This window comes from Sus scrofa, chromosome 17, assembly GCF_054392235.1.
Source record: "Sus scrofa isolate SSC_HxYL_T2T_F1_AM1 chromosome 17, Sscrofa_HxYL_maternal_Yorkshire_Landrace_v2.0, whole genome shotgun sequence".
Lineage (NCBI taxonomy): Eukaryota > Metazoa > Chordata > Mammalia > Artiodactyla > Suidae > Sus > Sus scrofa.
In genome coordinates, this window is record NC_139399.1 from 62,508,705 (window position 1) to 62,519,726 (window position 11,022).

General features: G+C 48.5%; 1 long non-coding RNA gene across 1 annotated transcript in view; it reads right to left on the reverse strand.

Annotated features, from left to right (window-relative positions):
• The window catches only part of LOC100513893 (uncharacterized), a 66,538-nt gene extending 55,830 nt beyond the window's left edge, over positions 1 to 10,708 (reverse strand). The window contains exon 1 of the long non-coding RNA XR_014832632.1: positions 10,616 to 10,708. This is a non-coding gene — a long non-coding RNA (uncharacterized LOC100513893). The remainder of the gene's footprint in view (positions 1 to 10,615) is intronic.
• Between the last annotated feature and the right edge of the window lie 314 nt (positions 10,709 to 11,022).

Here is an 11,022-nt window from a genome sequence, read left to right on the forward strand (position 1 = left end):
TCCCAGTCCAGGGGCTGAAATTGAGCTGTAGCTGCCACCTACACCACAGCTCCAGCAACGCTGGATCCTTAACCCACTGCACCATAGTGGGAACTCCAGCATTGGTGTTTCCTGATTCTCTTAAATTCTCTAAGTTTAACCTCACAGGAAACTATATTCAATATTCACTTTAAGTGCCTGATTGGTGTTCTCTCTCTTGCCGTCTTAGGGGACGTGATATTTTTTCTTCAATCAATAGATGAGCATGAGGTCTAGCTCCAGACTTGCCTGTGCGTTTCTGCTGCGAGGAAGAAGTTCAAGGCAGAGGATGAGTTGGCATCTTTCACTGCTTCATCACCAGGACTAGGGTTCTTGGAAGCTCCAGAGTTGAGGGTAGCTGTTCCTTGCTTCTGTTCGCATTTGGGCCATGGCTTTTCCTTCTCTGGGTGCATCAAAGGCCAAGGCCCACTGTGAACTTGGGAGAGTGATGAAAGCCAGTGAAGGTATTTCTCTCTCCCTTTGCCTATTTGGTACGTGAAATTCATGAATGATGCAACCCCACTTAACACGCTTGTACATTGAGAAGAGTCCCTGAGCTCTGGTGAGCTCACTGGATTAGCAAAGGTCACATCGAGCTGTCCTCGCATGGAACACCCAGGCTGCTCTCTGGAGCGGGTACTACCGGCTGCCGAACAACAAGTTGCCTTGGCTGCAGGTAGTGAGAACTTCCAAACGGTGGTTAACCAATAGGCTATTTTTCTCCTCCACATAGTAAGAAGTCTTAGATTCTAGGGCTGGTGGGACAGTCCGAGGAAGTCAGCAAGGATGCAGCCTCCTTCTGCATCAAGGTCCACCGCCCTTTGCATGCGGCCCTCGACATCATGATTCCATGGTGGCTGCTCCGTCACGAGAAGGGGGACATACCCCAAACGGGAAGCAGAGGGAAGGTAATGAAGGGGCACGCCGCAGAGTCTAGGCCTTTTAATCAAGAACAAAAAATTCTCCAAGGAAATCTGGAAAATCTTGTCTTTTTCTTTCCTTCAGCCGTACCTGCACCCTGTGGAAGTTCCTGGGCCAGGGATGGAACTTGTGCCCCGACAGCGACAACACCAGATCCTCAGCCCACTGGGCCCCAAGGGGACTCCAATCAAGTTCTTCTTTTAGCTGGGCTTAATGGCACCCTGAATAATCTCAGAATGGTAATAATTAAAAAATAAAAGAAATTATATATGAGCAACCAGTGCTGTGTACCAATTACCCCCTGATATTCCCTCCTCCCTGAAAGAGACCTTTGCTTCTCAGGGTGGCCATATCCTGCTGAGAATATCTGAAGCAGCCCCAGGAGGTGGGCTCTGATTAGCTTAAGCTATTCCGGGTGACCTTTTTCCTCTTACTAATGACTAAGTTATGTATTGATAGGCGACATCATTTTGGACAATGAGCCAAAGGCGACATCATTTTGGACAAAGGATGCCAAGGGGTCTAGGGGAAGAGGTTCCTTCTTCCTAAAGAGAGACTTGAGGAACTGAAGAGCTTTTTTTCTGCCTCTAGATGTTTTGTGAAGATGTGAAGGCTGGAGTGAAATGCAAACATGAGGGGAGGTACCTCAAGGCCAACATGCTGGGCTTGGCATGATGAAGAGAGGAGGAAAATCCATGCTATTTAAGAGGCTATAGAGCTGCTAAGTTAGCCGAAGCTACTGTTCTTCCAGACTCCTTTTTTTTTTTTTTTTTAAATGTGAGATGATAACTTTCCTTATGGTTTAGCTACTTTAAATTTTTTTTTTCTGCCTCTGCAGCATATGGAAGTTCCTGGGCCAGGAATCGAATCCAAGCCATAGCTGCGACCTATACCATAGCTGTGGCAATGCAGGATCCTTAACACACTGTGCCAGGTTGGGGATCAAACTCGTGCCTCTGTGGTGACCCAAGCTGCTGCAGTGACAATATCAGATCCTTAACCCACTGAGCCACCAGGGAACTCCTGGAGTTGGATTTTCTGCTCCTTTCCTCCCAGGGCATTCTAATGGATTCTCCTGTATGATGAGACCAATAAATGGATCAATGTTTTGTGTGTGTGTGAATAAACCTCTGAGTGATAGAAATAACTCTCTGACTTCATTTTCTCCCACTTCCTCCCAGTTTGCTGCTATTCTTCCACCAGGGCAAGAACACTCCCGCCTCAGGGCCCTCATGCTTGTGCTGTTCCCTCTGCCTGGAATGCTTTCCTCCCAAAGAGTCATTCAGTTTCATCCATCCCTTTATTCCGTCTCTACTCAATCATCACCTCATCACAAAGGCTTCTCCAACCACCCCATCTGAACTATAGCTCAGGGCCCTGCCCGGCCCCGCCATCTCCTCGCTCCGTTTTATTCTTTTTCATAGAGCACATCCTGTCTCTTGCTTCTTGACTGTCTCCTTAACCAGTGTGGAAGGCCCCGAGAGCCAGGGCTTTGCTAGATCCAGCTCCCTGCTCACACAGTGCCTGGTACGTGGCGGCCGCTCAATATATATGCGATGGCTGAGTAGGGAAGTTTGTTCAAAGTTCCCCTTCTGTGACTACTTCCATTGCGCCAGAGGCTCATATACTGCGGCGCTGAAGAATGCAGGATGTGGAGTCCAACACACCAGACGCTGAACCGTGGCTCTGCCACTTGCTGCGTAAACTTGGCCAAGGCGCTGAGCCCATTTCTTCCTTGATAAAATGTGAGTGCTGTTTTTTTTTTTTAAGAAGGGAGCTCATGGACTTGATGTCAGAGAGAAAGAAGATCATGAACATGACATCAAGGGCGTCACGTCGGGGGAGCCGGGACGTGGGAGGGGATCATTGTGCCATGGTTAGAGCCAGTTGCTCTGTACCCAGCAGCCGAGGTCCTCCCTTTGCCCAGGTGAGAGCTTTGAAATGAGACTTGAAATATTTCATCAGGCAAAATGTGGGAGAAATGTGAAAAAGGTACAACTAAATAAACATCTCGAAACTGCTGTCCGCCCGGTCCGTGGTAAGAAGACGAGAACATTCTTCCTGCACAGATGTTATTAGAGATGCTGTTTGCCAGAGTGGAGGATCTGGAGCCATCTGCCACCGCAAATCCTCCTGCGCTCCTTTGAAGAGAAGCCTGTTTCCTCCTCCTTCCCTCCGAAGGTTGACCAGTATAAACGCTGCTAATGGCAAATACAGGGAAAGAATAATCCCACTCAGCTATTTTTAGTTTCCCCTTGAAGTCTTACATTTCACATTTTAAGTTTGTTTTCAAAGTTCTCTTCCAACCCAAATAAACCCAGGCTCGAAATGAAAGGACTTGGGTTATTACATTCTGATTCTCCCAGGGGGAGGCAAGGAGGCCGGCCTCCCGAGGAATTCTCAGCGAGTGCATCGGCCGGGCGAGGACCGGACCGGTGGCCACGGCAGCCACTGCCCACGCCATCGCCACCAGCCGCTGCTCCTTGACACTCAGACTTGGCGAGGCGGCCGACTTCCCCCGACCTTTCAAGATAACCCATGCAAATAGAATCTTTCAGGATTTTCCATTCAGATCTTATGAAAACCTTTCTGTTCGCGTTGCTCCGTTGCTTGCTGATTCAAGGAAACGTGCCTTTTCATGTAGGCATTCGTTCAGCAAAGAGTTATGAGGTGCCTACCGCGTGCCCAGGACTATGCAGGAGAGTCCCTGCTCTCAGGGCACTTATTTTCTTTTTTTATCTTTTTAGGGCCACACCTGCGGCATATGGAAGCTCCCAGGCTAGGGGTCTAATCAGAGCTACAGCCGCCAGCCACAGCCAAGCCAGATCCTTAACCCACTGATCAAGGCCAGGGATCAAACCCACGTCCTCACGGTTTACTGGTTGGGTTCGTTACCTCTGAGCCACATCGGGAACTCCAGAGCACTTCTTTTTCATTAAGGGAACTGGCAAAGCACTAATACCAAAAAATGAATGAATTTATAAATCATTACAGAATTGAATGGATTTCCTGTTATACTGTAATTATAATGAATCAAATAACTTACTTATTAAGACATGACAATATAGGGAGAGGACTTTTTACATGCTGGGTACCATCCTAAGCTCTTTATATATTAACTCATTTAAGGCTTCCCTGGTGGGGAAACTAAGGCATCAAAAAGCCAAATATCTTTTAAACGTCCCACAGCCAGTTGAATGGCCAGTGGGATTTGCAGGTCAGTCTTAGGGACTTAGGGTCTGTCTTGTAACCATACTACAACTTTGGTCTGGTCATTAAGACAGCCCGTGAACAAGTGGGAGGGACGATGGCAGGAAGTGACAAATGCCACAAAGGAGGGTGAGCGGGGGGATGAAGAGGGTGACTGGTGGGTGGGGCGGGGGCTGCTCTCAGGGCAGGTGGACCAGGCAGAGCCCTGAGGGACCAGAAGGGACACACCTCAGGGACAGGGGGACTGTCTGCGTGACCACGCTGTGTGCCTGGGACAAGCTGTTTCTTGGGGTGGTGATGGGGGACAAATAAGCAGGGAGACAGATCCTGGTGGGTTTTCAATTTCAACTGCCATTGAAAAAAGGAAATTCTTTAATGGTTCATCTGGCTCGGGGTTTTGTGGGGACTGGCCTTTGCCACAGAGCTCAAGGATATGCAGAAAACCTGACATCATCCTTTGGGGCTGAACACCCTGAAGCGTTTTCAAATCTGTCCTTCCTTCGTACGTCTCCGAACATAACTGGGTCACTGGGATGACTGGTGGTCTGACCTGGGTGACAGTTCAGGACCCAGTGACCCGCGTTGAGCACCAGTGATCTTGTAACCATCGGAACGGCACTCACCCTCACCTCAAGATTCCCCCGAAACGGTATGTCTTTGGTTGCGGTTTAAAAATAAATTCTGAAGATTAGGTTATTTTCCTATGATTTACATGATGTCTAAAAATGGGACACAGAGGCCAAAAGTACAAAGAGAAGGAGGTGGGCTTTATGCAACCTGCTTCCAGTGACTCACGGTCCTTCTGTTGCTGGTGAATGCCTCCACGGTGGGGCTCTTTACAGATCTGTGGCTTCGGTGAGGAAATAAAAGGCCTGAGTTAAGGGAAGATAAACAGCCTGGCCAATGACCAAATACTTGGCATCAAAAATGTATGCACTGGCACCACTTGGAATTGATGCAATTGGTTAATAGTCCGAGCAGAACCAGAGGAACGGCCTGGCAGACCTGCGAGTTAAAGCACCTTGGCCCCAAATCGGTCCCTGGGAGGCTCTTCTGAGGGTAAATGGGGGGGGGGGATTTTCACAGAACATTCATCAAGAGGAAAGGAAGCCTTCTGGCAGCCTGAGTGAGAATCCCCAAGTCCTCCATTCCTTGACGTGCGACGTTGGGAAAGTCACCTCTCTTCCCCGAGGCTCAATTTCCTCATCTGCAAGATGGGTATAAAAATAGCACCTACTTGGCAGGGTTGTCCTGATGACAGTCAATCCATCGATGGGTAGCAGATTAAACTGAGGTACAGAAGGTGGCTGAGAGACGTGCGTGAGGCAGGCCTCAGGAAACATTTCTCTGTGTTTCCTTCTCCGTCACACCCCTTCCAGCCCTCAGCCTGTGGTCCCAGTGCTTCTGTCCCGGAGCCACCTCTGCACAGCTCTACTCAAGGGAGGGGAGTGGGTATTTCGAGGGTGGCAGAGCGGCGGAGGGAGAAGCCGTCGCGGGGCGGGCGCCTCTTCAGAGAACCTGCGCCTCAGCAAGGAGGCTTTTGCTCCTCAGCAGGGTGCTACTGACACTCGGGGACAGGCACCCTCTGCTGTGGGGGACTGCGCTCTGCAGGGTGAGCAGCAGTAGCCCTGGTCCCCGCCTGCCGGGTGCTAGTGTCCCCAGCCCCCAACGGCGGTGGCAACCCGAAGCGTCTCTGGACATTGTCCACGTCCCCTGGGGGACAAACTGCTTGGTATAATTTAAACTCATTTTGTTTTTTTTTTTAAATCATGAACTAAATTATATATCCTTATTGCTGGGGAAAGGCCGAGAGATGGATGGAGTAGGGATGAGAAGGAAGAAAGGAAGGAAAGGAGGGAGGGAGAGAGGAGGAAAGACATCGTGCACAGAGGACAAAGCACACCTGACACAAATGAGAACAGCTAGACCACTCCTATAAATCACACGTTTCATAAACTATGCTTGAAAAGCAATCTGTGTATGAGTGAATTTATAATCAAAACATCTTTGGACCCACCTCGCACACAGATGTCTGGAGCAATATCTCCTGGATCAGAAACCACGGGCTTGAACCTCAGCCCCACCCCTCACGAGCTGTGGACAGTGGCCGAGCTGCTTTACATCCTCAAGCCTCAGTTTCCTCATCTGTAAGCGGGAACGATCATGGTACCTAGCCAGCACAGTGCCTGTAACACTCACTTCTCGTGGGCTCGTACTGTGTGCAAACATATGTACAGCAGGTGCCCTGGGCCAAACACAGCACTACGAACGAAGCGCTTTCCGCAAGTCAGGTCATAAAGTGATCAAACAGCTGATGAAGCAGGCCTTCTTCTGTCCCCAGTCTATAGGTAAGGACCTTGCCCCTTCCAGAGTGACTTGCTGCGGGTCTCAGGGTCTCACACCCGGGAGGAGGAAGCAGCAAAGAGTAAGCGGTGGCTCTCTCAACTATTCTGCTCTCCCGCTGTTACTCGGAATTCTAAATCCTTTCCTAACTGCGTGCAAGCAGTTCAGTCTCTCTGCATCTCTGGGATCTCTTGCCTTGGGACAGTCCGGGAATTTAGGGCACTTATTCCATTGAGAGGCTCAATTACTTTCTGCTGTCACCTGCTGAAGACAGGCCGTTCTTCATTCCACTGGAAATCCGGGGAAATATCCCCAATTCAAAAAGATGGCAAGACTCTGGAGATGCCTGTGCTCTGGGGTTTGCCGCAGTGTCTTTGCCAACCTAATCCTGGAAGGGACACCCCATCACGTCTGTGTATTCCATCCCACAGATCCGCCCCAAGGCAGCGGAAAGGGCGTCACGGAGGGTGAGGTGAACGTGTGTAATTCTGGAATTTAACGTCTGCCTAAGAATACAGTAAATACTGTTTTAACTGAAAATACAGCAAAATGTTGTCTCGATGGAAAATGATTCATGGGGCAATGATTTGCACGTCAATTCCATTAAGCAACACTAATACTAAGTCAGAGCTCACCAACATAATAAAAATGCACAGCAACTGAAAACAAAGAGTAAATTACTAAATATTAGTAAACCCAAATCCTTTAAAAGTGTATGTCTGGTCAACCGTGGCGATTCTTTTAGGATGTCCAGGGTTAAAGATTAGATATGTACCTCTACTGACAAGGAGAAATAATTTCTTTGAATAGCACGCTTCAGTTTTCGTGAAGTATTACTAACTACACGGCCCTACGCCATCTGGCTCTTGCCTGGTGGAAAGACATCATCTCACCCACCACAGTCTAGCTCGAGTGGGCACGTTCCTGATTCTCAAACCCAAGCTGGTCCAGACCTCAGGGCCTATGCACTTCCTGTCCCCTGCTCTTGGAGGACAGTCCCAAGGACCACCCATCACTGGCTTGGCCGTCTTGAGCTTCTGTACGTATGTGCCTTCTCCAGCGAGGCCTCCCTCTAGCCCCTTCAGTGAGTTTCTTTCCCATTGTCTGGTTTTGTTCTCCAGAGCACTGGCCATGACCTGATTTATCTTCATTTTTCAAATTGCTTATTTTTCAGATTGTACCTGCCCCTAAAAATATACGCTTCTTGTAAATATGTTTGAGTGTCTATTCCCCAGGACGCCAGCACATTATCTTGCATACAGTAGGTGCTAAATAAACCTTCTCTGAATTTGTTTTCGACTCTGAATTTATACATAGGTGAGCCGCACTTGGTTGCGATCACTTTTGATTGGCAGGCGAACTGCAATTCACTTATTTCCAGTTGCCAAGGGTTGCCGGGCTGGGGGAACGACAATCCCCCCCCCACAATGGCTGTCCTGCGCGCCACCAGCGTGACGCTGAAATGTCAGGTGACGCCAGAGAAAGAATGGCTCACGGCAGCTCTTCAAACGTATAAATGTACGAAACATCGAAACATCCGATACTCCAGGACCTGGCTCCGGGAGAACTCCGCCCCTGCCTTAGCACAGGGACGAGTTGGGATTTACAGTCAAAGTCCACTTAGCAAAGGTTTACTCTGCAAGTTCTTTCCTTTTGTTTCCTGTAATAGAGCTTCACGCCCTGCCAGGATCTGAGGTCACGGAAACACGAGGAGGTTATTAACATATCAATGGAGGATCTCCTTGGAATCCAGAATTTGGAAGAATATTTGCATCTCAAGCTCAGCAGCCGCCCAGGCAAGCCTGCTTATGGATGGCCTTTAATTTCCCCTTAAAACAGTGTCTCTTTCTGAATAAAAGATTAATAGAGGAGGGCTCCGTGTGTCGAGTGATTTACACTCCAGTTCTGCCTCCTCTCCATTCAGAAGAGCTTTGCACACACGTCCCCGCCCCCAAGCGGTTTGGATTCAGTTCTCCAAGAAAAATCACTGCTGGCCACCAAAGCCTGCAGCTTAATTGAATTTGTCTTTGTTCACTTAACCTTCAGGCTTACAGAAAGTGTGGGGGGGTGGGATCGGTGTAGAAAAAAAACACACCTGAGAAATACAGATGATCGCTAGGAGGAGGGGATGAGGAAAGAGATATAAAATTCGCTGTGAAAAATGAAAATCAAGGATGCCATTTGGAACGTCTGTGCTATACTTGCTTTAGTATTAACAGATACTCCAGTATCACCCCAGCATAAACACGGTGACCTCAAAAGTAAACTATTGCACCAACTTGGAGCAGTTCTATCATTTTTGTCTTGATTGTTTCCTTTTGGGGAAGAAGAAACACGAGAGGAAAGTGAAGATTTCTGTTTTGTATAAAGTTTGGAAACCTTTCTCTGTAAATGAATGGTTGTTAATAATATTAATAACAGCATTCATTCATCAAGCACTCCCCCCCCCCAACCATTGTACTACATGCTTCATATTCTTTATCTCATTTAATCTTGGCTCCAACCCTCTGAGGAGGTTCCATTAATAAGGGCATTCAGACAAAGCGTGGAAAAGTGCAGGAAGCCCGGTTTGTGAAGAGGCAGAGCCTGGTTTTGAAGCTGGTTGTATCTGAATTGAAAATCCAAGACTGTAGTCCCACCAAGAGAAGGGCATCCTCGGGTTTGCTTCCCCCACATTTATGTCTTCAACATACAGGATGGAGGAAGGATGAGCTTTCGAGGTGGGCGGCTTGAGCTTGGAACCCCAGATCTGTTTCTTACTACCTATTCTTAACCGCTAGGCAGCATGATCTCCCAGGGCCAAGCAGCGTTCCTGGAGCCAGCCTGCTTGCAGTCTGTCGGCTTTATCTACTACAGAGTCACTTTTCGGGCAAGTGACTTATGACACTGCAGAGAGGAAAGCTGGATCAATAAGAATCCGAATATCCAGCAGCGCACCTCACCCCAGCCGCCAAGAATTACATCCCAGGCTCTGATAAAGGGAAGGGCACTTTCGAGATGCCATTCACTCAGAAGCTCACCGTTTTGCTCTTAGCCTAAATAAGCCCGATGATGTTCAAGGCTGGAGCTGTGAGCACAAGAGGTGCTCAGGCGGAGGTTCTCTGGCTTCCCTCTTTGATCGGACACGTGTGGCATAACTCTTGGTCTAGTGATCAACCCAGAGCTAGAATGCAGGGTCTGAAGAACGAACGCGGTCAGATTTGGGAAGGCAGGAGGGGATCATGAGCCCCTGGTTTTGTGACTCTCCACACTGGCTCTTTCCTGGACTCAAACGCAAAAAAAAACAAAAAGCGAAACGGAAGATACTGGTGGTGCGCTGACTACGTGCAGACCCTGTCAGAGGTGCTGGGCCCAAGACCATAAGCAAGACAAGGTCCTTACAAATAATTACCTGGAGACACACACTGAATAAATAATTCCTCACCGAGCAATTTAATTACCATTCGATACTTGCTATGAGAAGAAAGGCGCTGAGGATGCAATGAGGCTCTATCTGCGTGGCATCTGAGCTTCCATCCCACCTCCTGCCTCCCTGGGACTCCTTCTCCCTTTGCTCCACGGCAGGAGCCCGGCAGCGGTCCCATCACAGAGCTTCGGATCCTGTATTATCACTTAGCGGCTGTGTGACCTTGGACAAGTTACTGAACTTATCTGAGCCTTAGGTCCCAAGCAGTAGAATGAGATCATAGAAGTGCCTACTCATAGAGGTATTATTAGAATCCAGCAAGATGATCGAGGTGAAGCCCTTTGCCTTAGGAATGGGCACAGAGGGTGCTCAGTGAAGGCTAGTTGTTATGATTCGCTCCAGAAAGTGCCATCTCTGCTCTTTTCTCCCTCACGTCCGGAGGGAGTGGGTTGTTTGCTCAAGATGCAACGAGGAGCATGATTTGGAGAATGACTCGTCAGGGTCAGAAGCCTGGGAACCCCTCAAGAGCTGTGTGTCTTTGGGCAAGTCAGGCGGCCTCTCTGGACCCCATTTCCTTCTTCTACAAAGGGAAGATCTCAAATCCCCTCAAGGGTTGACGCGCATAAAACCCTTAGCTCAGTAAACAACAGCTGCTATTGTCATTACCTTATTATTATTTTTAGACTCTATGTAAAACTTTATAAAGCCCAACTGTACCTTCTAATCCCACAGTGCTAGGGATGTTTATGCACCAGTTTCACCGCGGGATTCTGGAGGTCTTTCTCCCTCGCGTGAATGGTCTCTGTCTCCTCCCACATTTCTCCCGAAAGCTTTTATTTGGTGAGTAACATTTACAAGAGGGATGGTAGATAAGGGATTCAGATGGAGTTTGTCCTGAAAACACTTCTTTAATCTCCACAGTTGCTGTGGAATTTGTGTCATTTTTGCTTGGGAGATTAGATTACGTTTCATAAACAATATCCCCTATGTTTAAAAATCTTTAAACAGCCACTTGTGAGTGGCTTGACGTGGAGTGCAGTTAATGCCTTGTTTGACATGGACCTTCCAGTGTGGACGGGGTCGACAGTCCACTGTCCATACCGGCATCAGGCTCCTGAGTGGAG